A 12487-nucleotide genomic window follows, 5' to 3' on the forward strand; every position below is an offset into this window, starting at 1 on the left:
TACAAAAGTTTCTTCAGCTGTACCACCATCACCACTAGGGAGTTCACACATTCTCTCCATCCACATAGTTACAGTCATGATCCTATTGTTTTTTGGGGTTTTTTTGACCATTTTTTAGAAGTTTTTATTTTAATTCCAATTAGTTAACATACAGTGTTGTATTAGTTTCAAGTATGCAATATAGTAATTTAACACTTTCATACATCACCCTTATGCTGTGCTCATCACAAGTGTACTCCTTAATCCCCATCACCATACCCACATCCCTTCTGGTAACCATTGGTTTGCTCTCTATAGTTAAGAATCCCTTTCTTGGTTTGCCTCTCTCTCTTTTTTTCCCTTTGCTGGTCTGTTTTGTTTCTTAAATTCCACTTACGAGTGAAATCATATAGTATTTGTCTCTCTCTGACTGATTTATTTGCTTAGCATTATATTCTCTAGCTCCATCCATGTCATTGCAAATGGCAATATTTCATTGGGTTTTTTTTATTCTTATGTTAATCCCCATACATTACATCATTAGTTTTAGATGAAGTGTTCCATGATTCATTGTTTGTGCATAACACCCAGTGCTCCATGCAGAATGTGCCCTCCTCAATACCCACCACCAGGCTAACCCATCCTCCCACCCCCCTCCCCTATATATATGCTAAGAAAAAAAAAACATGATCCTATTGTTTTAAAGAATACCTTGCCAATTAAAGAGCGATCACTTTTGATGCTTTCTCATGATACTCAAAAAACTAAGAATTGACAAATTAAACTCTTTATTGGATAAACTCTAAAGTTATAGCCAGCTGACATTTACTGAGCTTGGCACACATTAATAAATCTTCACAATAACCATGTAATATCAGCACCTTTGTCATCCCTATTTTATAGAGAAAGAAACTAAATCTTAAAAAAAAAAAGAGAGATTAAACAACTTAGCCAGTCATTTAATAAATAAATCATTGAAGGTCATTCAATAAACCAGGTCTCAAATCAAAGTCTGTCTGGTGCCAAGCCCACATGTATAACCATTCTGCTTGTTCTGGGAATGCATGTCAGATACTTTTAAGAATTTTTTCTGGTGTTTCTTGGGTTTATAGTGTGTTGATACTACTCCTTGGCTATCCTCTCCTCCACAGGATGTTCTTATCACATCTATTTTTCCCGTAGTTGAGAAACTCTTCATCAATCTAATTTCATCATGACCACTCTCTTCCCTGACCCTTCTGTCCTTGATCAAGTCAAGCTAGATTGCCAAATGGTGGATTCTGATTTTAAATTGATCATCTCCAGGAAATGCAAAACTATGGATCAGTTTAGATTATCCTTCAGAAAACTCAGTTCTGCCCAAGGCTGACCCATCCTGAACCTGAGTTAGGTAGAAGTGCAGCTAGTCAGCTTCCTGAGGTAGCAATCACTAACCATCACTAAGACATCACTAGAATCAATTAGAAGTCTGTGTCAGGTTTGCCACTGAAGTCAAAGTGCCCTCATGTGGGAAAAAAGAGAAACATTTACCACACAAGAGGTTCATCTGTATTGGTTACCTTTGTGATATTATCTGGAACTTGAATAATCATAGCTATGCCACCAACCCTGGGACCTGCCAGGTAATAATGCCTATGGGTCAGCTGAAATTCTTAAACTAAAGGGTAGTTTATTTTATTATCTAAATTGTAAGCCTTTTATATACAATATAAACCTTTTATATTCCAATAAGTTGTCCCTCCCCCCCCAAAAAAAATTAAAAAATAAAACTGAAGTGACATTATAGAAAAGTGGAAAATTTCTGGGCAACCAAAAGTCCAAAAAAGAAACTTTAAACATAATTTGAAGAGGATCTGTGATTATATGCATATGAATCATGTCTATTCATTAGGACTATGAATGACATGACACTGAGTTGTAAGTAATGGGAAAATAATGATATGAAAGACCATTTCAAATAGGTTGAAATATCATATTAGATCAGGGAAGCCAGATTTCTCAGTGTTTAAAGAAGGAAGTTAAAAAAATGGAAGTAAGGAAGGCTCGAATCAACATGGTGGCTCACAAGGTTGAGAAGGCAATCTCACTCAAAGTATCCTGCTACAGATTACTTATTAATTACACAGGGGGGACACAGTAACTGGGCAGAGGATTCACATCACCAACAATGGGACCAGCTGACTGTGCCTCCTGACGTGATGCACCGAGGAGGACACAATATTCACATTTGTGGTGTTTCTGCCTGAAAATGCATGACCCAAATTGAATCTTAAGGAAACTTCAGACAAAGTAAAATAGAAAAATTTCCTATAAGATAACTAGCCTGTACTCTTCACAATTGCCAAAAACATGAAAGACAAGGGAAGATGGAGGAACGTTTCTGGGTTACAAGAGACCAAAGAGACATGACAACTAACTGCCACACATGTTTCTGGATTGGATCCTGGACCGGGGTAAATAATCACCACCAAACAGCACTGGGGCCATCAGAGCAATATAGATACAAATTTTAGGTTATAGTGTTACTTCAAAGTGCCAGTCTATGATTTCAATCATTGTGGTGTGGTGATGGAAGAGAAGTCCCTGCTTTTAGGAAATACACAGTAAAGAATTGATGGGTAGAGAATCATAGTATCTGAAAGGTATCTTCAAATATTTTTAATAAAGAGGGGAAGAATGAGAGCAAATAATAAACAAATGGAGCAAAATATTAACCATCAGTGAATCTGGGTAAAGGGAATACAGGTGTTTCTTATACTAATCTTTTGACTTTTGTGAAAGTCAAATGTTATCGAAATTAAAATATTTAAGTGTCATATTCTACTTAGAGCATTTAATTGATCTTTTTTTTTTTAAGATTTTATTTATTTATTCATGAGAGACAGAGAGAGAGAGAGAGAGAAAGAGAGAAGCAGGCTCCCCGCAGAGCAGGGAGCCCAATGCGGGACTCGATCCCAGGACCCTGGGATCATGACCTGAGCTGAAGGCAGACGCTTAACCATCTGAGCCACCCAGGCGCCCTTAACTGATCTTTTTAAAAACATAGATAAAGAGTGTATTACTTTCCTACGGATTTCCTATTATTTTCCTATGGAAGCAAATTACCACAAGCATAGTAGCTTGAAACCACACTAATTTATCATCTCACATGTTCTGGTTTCTAGAGGCTGCCTGCATCCCACAGCATTCCACATCATCCCACCCTCTGTTTTCATCATCATGTCTCCTTTCCTGACACTGGGGCTATTGCCTTCTCCTAAAAACCTACTGTGATTATGCCAGGCCCCCCGTAGATAGTCCAGGATACAGGCCCTTAATCACATCTACAAAATTCCTCTTGTCACCGATCCCAGGGTTTAGGATGTCTTTGGGGGGCCATTATTCTGTCCACCATAGAGTAAGTCAGTTTTTAGTATAAAAAGAAACAATTCTATCCCCTTCCCAAATAAATGTTAAACAATATTCAAAGGCTTCTGGTTTGAAGAGGCAAACTCAGGCCTAGGAAGGGGGAGATACGATAAGAGATGAGAACACAGGGTACCAAAGGCACTATAATATTCTAGATCTTAAGTTGGGGAACAGATTTAAGAATGTCTGTTTTATGATTCTTATTTAGACTGTGCTTACACATTAACCTATTATATGATTTGGTTCATAATTGTTTTAAAAGACACATGGAATTAAATAAAATGATAGAAAACTCTAAACTGATAAGGCTTACCTTATTAAGGCCTGGAGTATTTTGAAAACTATTTTACTTAAATGTTTTTGAAAAAAAAATTTTTTTTAAGTTTATCTTCTCATTAGGGTTAATAACAGGGAAACATGATCTTAGCAGACCCAGCAACTAATGCCTTGAACCTATCTATGACAGAGTAGCCATTGCTTTGTCAATCAATCAAAGTGAATAAATAGAAGTTGTTACCATTAAAAATATGTGCCAGAGCAAGTCAGTGGTTGTCAGGTGTTATGGGTGGGAGGAAGAGAGTAAATATAAAGAGACACCACAACAGAGTGTTTTGGCATGATGGACTATTCTGTATCCTCATTATAGCACTGGCTGCATGAATCTTTAAAATTCATAGAACTGTACACTAAAATAAAAATGTCAATTTTACTTTATGATAATGTAAAAAGTAAAAGCTTAGTGTATAATGTTCAAAAAAAAATTGTGCTAACCTATTTTGATCCAACAGTTTTAAATCTAGGAATTTAGCCCATGAAACATATCCATACACACACTCACATGTTCACAAAAACAATGAGTATATTCACGGAAGCAATAGCAAGAACTTGGACCCTACCCAAATATTCATCAGCAGAGGACTAGTTAAACACATTATAATGTTTTCATCCATGCAAGTCATTAAAATAGACTCTAAGTAAACTGACATGTAATAGGATGTTATTCCAGAATTGGCTAGAGATTGGGGTGATAAGCAACCCATACACCAAAGGAGGCTAAAGTAATTGAAGGTCACAGACCTCTTCAGGACAGATAAGAAACAGCTAGATTGGCTCAGCTACTCAGCTGTCAGTCCGTAATTGCCTCCAATCTATACCTATATATGCAACCACTTTGGGAAACGAATTCAAGGAGAATTTTCAGTCTTCAGATGTCAGCCTTGTGGGGAGTGCTATGGTTTCTCTTTCTTTCCTCATGAGGGGACTATCCCTCAAAAGTTAAGTAAGGGGAAACATACAGAGATTAGAGGTGCAGGCACGGCAGGGGTCCTCACATTAACTCCCTGTTTACATATCTGCTTCTTCAGTAGAACTGCTCATCTGTCCTCTGTGTCTATCTGAGCAGGAAATAAAAGGAGACAGAGCTGGGCAAAGAGGCCACAGCCGCAGAGTGGTCTATCTGTCCATTCTTGGGTGTGACAAAGACATGGGGGCTTCCTGAGAGTGAAACGATCTTTGGAATGTAGCTTACCGGGTACCCTGTCCAAGAGGCTTGGTCACCAGGAGAGAGGACCCCATCCCCCTCCCCGCCCCTGTGAACTTGAGACTGTACTATGAACTGTTCTGGGTGGGAGCTGAGAGGGACTTGGAGAAAGTTAAACTCCAGTGTATTTTCCACACCAAAGAACTGTGCCCTGAGGAGAACTTTCTGGGATCTCCCCGAAGAAACCACACATGTGACCCATGAACAAGACAGCCTTTAAAATACAGGGAGCACCATCTGATCACCCCAACAATCATCACTGGATTCCTTTGCTTGGGCTGCCATAACAAAACACCACAGAAATGTCTTTTCTCATAGTTCTGGAGGCTGGAAGTCCAAGATCAAGGTGCCTGAAGGGTTGGTTTTATGAGGCCACTCTCCTTGGCTTTACATGGTCATCCCTCTGTGCATGTTAGCTGCTGGTGTCTCTCTGTATGTCCAAATTTCCTCTTCTTATAAGGACACCAGTGAGACTAGATTAGGGCCCACCCAAATGGCCTCATTATAAACTCATCACCTCTTTCAGGATCTTGTCTCAAATTCAGTCACATTCTGAGGTATTGTAGGGCTTCAACATACGATTTTTGAGGAGGGACACAATTCAGCCTGTAACTCCTATAAATAAGAGACACTTGCCTCTCTGATTATCCCTCCTTCTCATCCCAATGAAAAAAGAGGGCAGAAACAGTGAAAAGTGACCCACACCCTTCTCTACTCCAAATCCTCTCACTGAGGCCTGCCCTGCACTCATAGTTTTGAGGAAGAGAATGAACATTAAACTGGATGTGAAGGGCACCTGGGTAGGTCAGTCGGGTGAGTGTCTGACTCTTGGTTTCAGCTCAGGTCATGATCCAGGGTCATGAGATCGAGCCCCACATCAGGCTCCCTGCTCAGCGGGGAGTCTACTCAAGACTCTCTCTCCCTCTGCCTCTGCCCCTCCTCCCCCACTCACGCACACTCTCTCAGTAAAAAAATAAATAAATCTTGAAAAAATAAATTGGATGTGAAAAAAAGTGGATGTGAAATTTAGTTTTAGACTATTCTAGACATTTTAATAATAAAAAGTGGCCAGAGGGATGCCTGGGTGGCTCAGTTGGTTAAGCATCTGCCTTTGGCTCAGGTCATGATCCCAGGGTCCTGGGATCAAGCCCTACATAGAGCTCCTTTACTCAGCAGGGAGCCTGCTTCTCCCTCTGCCTGCTGCTCCCCCAGCTTGTGCTCTCTCTCTCTCTCTCTGACAAACAAAAAAATAAAATCTTAAAAAAAAAAGGGGGGGTCAGAAAGCTATGAGATCTGCCTAAGGTATCATTAAGAGTCAGAAAGGAAGATTTCATGCAATATGATGGAAAGACATAATTAGGGAGAAAACCAAAACCGTTTCATATTTCTGTTCTATTGAATGTAGCCTGTTTGATAAACTGATCATAATATACATTGATATGGAAAGAAGTCCATGATATATAATTCATTGGCTAAAACAGACTGGAGAACAATATGCGTGTTATGCTCCTACCTGAATTAAAACAAAATTGACAGATGTCTATTGTTCTTGGCTGCCCAGCATCCTTTCCCTTGACTTTTCTAGTAACAGACACTTTCCCCAGCAATGGGTTGGGCATGTGACTCCAGCCGAGGCTCTTGTAATACCTCATGCCCTGCCTAGGGTGATTGATTAATCAACAGATTGAACCAAGTAGAAAAATGCCCTGGGATTTTTCAAGCCAGAAGAACAGGGTCCCTTTCCTCTCTGGTCACAAAGTTGTAAGGCTCAAAGCTGGGAGCTGCTAGTGGTCATATTGCCTGACTCGTGGAGAACCCAGTGTGGAAGATTAAGCTAACATGCAGGAAGAAGTAGAGACGAAAGACAAAAAGAGTGATTCCTGATGATGTTCTAGTCCTGGTTTCAATCATCCTGAAGCCCAGTTCTACTCTTGTCTTTCCAAAATTTGGCGTATCTGTGCCAGTTAGGTCTTTTCTTTTGCTTAAGCCAGTTTGCTTTTGTTCCTATCCCTTGAAACCAAAGAATCTCAAAAATAAAAATATATGTGTTTATGTGGTATAGTTAATAGTCCATGGAAAATATCTAGAAAGATACATATAAAATTGTTAACAGTTGTTAGTTCTGGTAAGTTTACCAGGCATACTTCTTCTTTCTGCCTTCTTGTATTATTTTAATTTCTTTATATCAACTATTTGTTACTTTTGCAATAAAACACATTTAGGAGGGGCACCTGGGAGGCTCAGTCAGTTAAGCATCTGCCTTTGGCTCAGGTCCTGATCCCAGGGTCCTAGGATTGCGCCCTGGGTCGGTGTCCCTGCTCAGTGGGGAGTCTGTTTCTCCCTCTCCCTCTGCCTCTCCCCCACTCATGCTCTCTCTCTCTCTCTCAAATAAATAAATAAAATCTTTAAAAAATAAATTTAAAAATTTTTGAAAACATATTTAGTAAACAGAGAACACAAAGTAGTATATCACTGATGATAATCAAGGAAAATGTATGAATATACATTGAATAAAATTGGGAGAAGAATTTAGAATAACAGACATTTAGCTCAACATTCTCTTTGCCCTCTTTCCATATAAAGTTGCTTAAACTCTTAATGCAATTTTAAAAATGTAAATGTCTGCTCCACAAAGAGGTAAAAAGAACATTAATTCTAAGATCATATAAAGAGAGCACTAAATGTGTTCAGGACAACCCAGCAATGCATATGGAAAGGACCTAATGCCATGGGTGTCAATGCGGAAAAGAGAAGAGAAGAGATGAAAGAAAAGAGAAGAGATCTGCCCTGTGGGGTCACCTCTGAGTTATGCATCCTTTCTGAGCAGAGACTCCCATCTCGTTCATCTTCTTCCCAATACAGCACCCAATATATTACTTGATACATTGCTGGTCCTTGTCTTAGTTATCTATCACGGCCTAACAAATTATCACAAAGCTTAGCAGCTTCAAAGACCAGCATTTAGTATCTCAGAGTTTCTATGGGGTGCAGGAATCTGGGAATGGCTTAGCTGGGTACCTTTGACTCAGGGTGACTCACAAAGCTGTGATCCACGTATCGCCTAGGGCTGCATTTACCTCAAGGGTCAACTGAGGGTTGATCCTCTTCTAAGTTCACTTACTTGGCTTCAGGCTGGCCTCAGATTCTTGCTGGACTTGCCACATGGGCTCTTGCTAACAGGGCAGTTTGCTTTCCCCAAACCGAGAAGGTCAGGGAGCGAAGGAGGGAAGGGGAGAGGAGGGGAGAGGGGGAGACAGAGAGAGAGAGAAAGGAGAGCAGGATGGAAGTCACAGTCAACCAAGGGGGGAGGATACTACTGACATCTAGTTTGTAGAGACAAGGGATGCTGCCAAGCATCCTAAAATGCACCAGACAGCCCCCCCACAACGAACACTTATCTGGCCAAAATACCAAAAGTGCTGAGGTTGAGAACCCCTGACCTTGAGTGTTGAATGTTTGCAAAGCATTTTATGTACATTTCCTCAAACCTCACACAACCCTACAAGGTAAAGAGGTATTATACCTCCATTTTATTGCTGAGGAAACTGAGGCTTTGAGAAGTTCAATGATTTGCCACCCAGCAAGCAAGTAGGGGGGCTGGATTGGAACATAGGTCAGTGTCACTCCATCACCAGGCTCCTCCCCTGGGAAACAGGAGCGGGGAGAGGCAGGAAGGGGAAAACAAGGTCTGGGAGAGGGGAGGGGGGAACACTATCTCTGCCAGGAAATGTTCCAGACACCACTCTTGACACCTCATCTGAAATTTGCGATGAGGTGGGAACATAAACCTGAGCAGACTCAGTTCGAGAACAGACAGCTTAGCAAGGTCCTGGTTTGCGTCAGCGTTGAGTTGGAGCTGGGGATATCTGTGGTCTTGGGAACCCACAGTACTCACGCTGACTGCATCCTCTGCTTTTCTGTTCTGGGCCCCAGCTGTGCCTCCAGATGAATCACTGGTGACTGCTCAGAGAGCCATGCCAAGCACCCCTTCATTCTGCTTTCAATATGGTAGGCCTGGCTTCTTTCGTGCCTGGGGACACGTCACCAATTAGATCACATTATGAAACATCTGATAAATACATTTTACATTTCTTATCACTTTTATCTGAAATGTGTTCCCCAACCCAGTCCCCTTTTAAGACTTCAGGACTTATTTCCTCCTGACTCCCTCAGTCAAAGTGGGAACGTTTCATTTTCCAAAGGAGCATATCATCCTGAGATAGATTCTCTGGCCTTAATTATGCCCTCTCAAAAGGCCTTTCCACCTGGGGAGTCACCCCTTTATCAGTGGTGCTCTTTATTTTAATAGGACTTGCTCTTTCTGGGATGGAAACATGCAAATCCAGTTTGCAATGGTTCTCAAACACCATTGGGAGGTTGATAGTACCACAAACCGTTCGAGTGTGTGAATTAAAAATTTCTAGGTGTGTGAGCATTATGCAAGCTTGTAGTTCTTATTTGAAGTTTTATATAAAAGATAAACTTGGCAAGGAGAAGATTGTTTTCTCCATCCTAGGGCTACAAGAACAGACGAACCTTTCATCAGCTGATAATCTGTAGGTGTGGGCCTGCTGGGATTTCAAAGGGCACACATTCTTTGGCCAAATATGGCCTTGGCACATGAACCAGCCTTGTAGGAGCCTTGGCTGTTGCAGTTCAGCGTGTGACTCAGCGACTAATGTCATTTTACCTTGTTCATATCATGACCTAAACGGTCGGGTTGGGGAGGAGAGGAGGGGGAGGGAATTCTGCATTTGGGCCCCAAAGTTGCATGGCCTTACTCATCCTCCTACTCAGCTATATCCCACCAGCTACATCTAGAGACAGACAAATTCCAGGCTGGAAATGGCAGCTACCAAGTAACAAAAATGCACAAGGCCTTTAAAAATCAATAGAAAAACATAGTTAGCAGAACTAATGAGGGAACCAAAGGCAAGAGACATGTCGCTTAAATTAAATTTCCTTGGGGCACCTGGGTGGCTCAGTCAGGTGAGAGTCCAACTCTTGGTTTCAGCTCAGGTCATGATCTCAGGGTCGTGAGATCGAGTCCCATGTGGGGCTCCATGCTCAGTGGGGAGTTTGCTTGAGATTCTCTCTCTCCCTCTCCATCTGCCCCTCCCCGCCACTTGCACTCTCTCTCTCTCTAAAAGATAAATAAATCTTTAAAAAAATGTCCTTACAACTTGCAGCCCACTGAGAGATACCTGAAACACGCAGAGCATGACCTTCCTCAAGGAACTCAAGGCTGCCTAGTGCCTTAATGTTACATTTTGTTGACGACTAAAAGTAACCTTGTCTTAACAGCAGCTAGCCCCTCAAGGTCCTGAAAGCCTTGCTTCCAAATTCCTTAGAGATTTATGCTAGCCCTAACCCCCACTAATTAAATATACAATGAGTCACTCCTCACAATCCCAGTGCAGCTCTCTGTCCCCAGGGTCCTGTCCCCATGCTATAATAAAATCGCCTTTTGCACCAAAACCATCTCAAGAATTCTTTCTTAGCCATTTGCTCATGAACCCAAAACTTCAAATCACATCATGTCAACAGGACCACACAAAAAGAACAACAGATCAGGTGACACCAAGGAACTTCTTCCTTCTGTCGGGTGATTTCTGATTTCTGACTGGCTGGCATAGCTTTAGTGATCTGATTCAGGTGACCAGTTACTGGAAATTCGTTGAAAAGAAATTTTCATCGAGTGATCTTGTTTTTTCCCCTTGGGTTTTTTTTTTTATTATTTATATATTGTGGGTACAAATTTCATTACCTAGGGGTTTTCAAACTTTTTAAGCAATGATCACAGTAAGAAATTGATTGTTACATTGTTGACAGAGTGCACACACACACACAAACACACGCACCCACACACACGCGGACGCACACACACATGCACCCATACACAAAACAAAAAGTTCTACAAAAAAAAAAATCACTCTTACTATGTATGATTCCCTTTAATATTTTCATTCTATTCTATTCCAATCTAGTCCAGTCTATTAAAAAATGCCTTTTGCTGCCCATTAAGTTAATTTCACAATATACTAAATGAACATGACCTGCAGCTTTAAGATATCCTATTACTTAAACTGTGCTTAAAAGAATGACAATTTATAGCATTCTGATGAAATACAAACTGTAACTAGAAAGTGAATTTAATTAGCATTTTTCAGGATTGCTTTCTGTGGGATCAGTAATATTGCTCATCCAACTCTTTGGTGGAATTGTAATGTACCCATAATCTCACACTTTTCCAATTCTGATGATCTGTAAACACTGCATAATTAAATCAGCCTCTTTTCTACATTCTCAGACAGGGTCTTTGGGAGCTCCTTTCAAAGTGTTACACCCGTGAGGCTTGGCAAAACCAGGGGCCATGGTGTCACTTAACTCTGGTCGTGGTGTGAGTAGACATAAAGGAGTCCATACTGGAAACAGCATGCCAAGGAATTGCTAGAGTTTAACCAGATCCACCTGGATTCAGCACCAGGGGAAGAGGGAAACAGAGAGAAGGCCAAGTAAGATGGAAGCTGTGAAAATTATGGACAGACGGAAAAGGGAGCAGGGCATAAGGCAATCCCAAACTAAAGAGTAAAAAGCTGTAAGGGTTCCTGACCCTCTTCCTGTAGCCTTGGTTAGGAGCATACTCCAAAAGCAGTTATAGTGACATTTTATCATTTCATCCATAAATATGTCAGAATGTATTTAAAAACAAAACCAAATTCCATCATCACCCTTAAATTTTTTTAATGATTTCTTAATATTATTCAGTATCCAACTATCCACAATTGCTCTAACTGTCCCAAAATTTTTTGTTTGCTTTTACATTTTGTTTTCTCTAATCAGGGTCCAAAAATTAGAGTCATACATTTTAATTGGTTGATTTGTCTCATAATTCTTTTCATTTGTAAGTTCCCCCATTTTTTTGAGTGGTAACAAAGCAAAATCCAAGACCTCTTTATAATTGAGTCTTCCCAAGAAAATATAAATTGTTTATTTTAACTTGTTTGTTGGCTGAGCAAAATAGCTGCAGGCCTGCTTGGGGGGGAGAAAAGCTTGCTTCAAGTGATATGGTACCAAGGGTGATGAAAACTGGTCCCACGTCACTGTCCCCCATCATTCCCGAAATCTCCTCCATTAGACTCACTCCCTTATACTTCTAAAAGGCCTCCTCTAAAATACGACTGCATTAAATCCCCTTGTATGTCACATTCTATAAACGGGAAATCTGTTAACCTCTGATATTCATCTCTGAGTTCTTTGCCAGCACAATGTTTAGAAATGAGGGCCCAGAGGAGAGCAAGCCTGGTGAGCTATCAAAGAGCCCACTCCAATTAGCAGAGTTTGAGCACTGAGTGCATTTAGAGGCCTCCTAATTTTCAGAAAATTGACAATCCATGTACTTATTGGTTTTTGTGTAATGATACATACCAGGATACGATGCTAGTTTTTCCATTTCCAGAATGAGTTTTCTTACATTCACTTGAATAAACTAACTTCTCCATCACCACTGAATGGCTGTTTCCTACCCTTCAAAAATTATAAAACGTTTCTTGGTATTCT

The sequence above is a fragment of the Mirounga leonina genome, unplaced genomic scaffold (genome assembly GCF_011800145.1).
Source record: "Mirounga leonina isolate KUSES-001 unplaced genomic scaffold, KU_Mleo_1.0 Mir_114, whole genome shotgun sequence".
In the NCBI taxonomy this organism is placed as follows: domain Eukaryota; kingdom Metazoa; phylum Chordata; class Mammalia; order Carnivora; family Phocidae; genus Mirounga; species Mirounga leonina.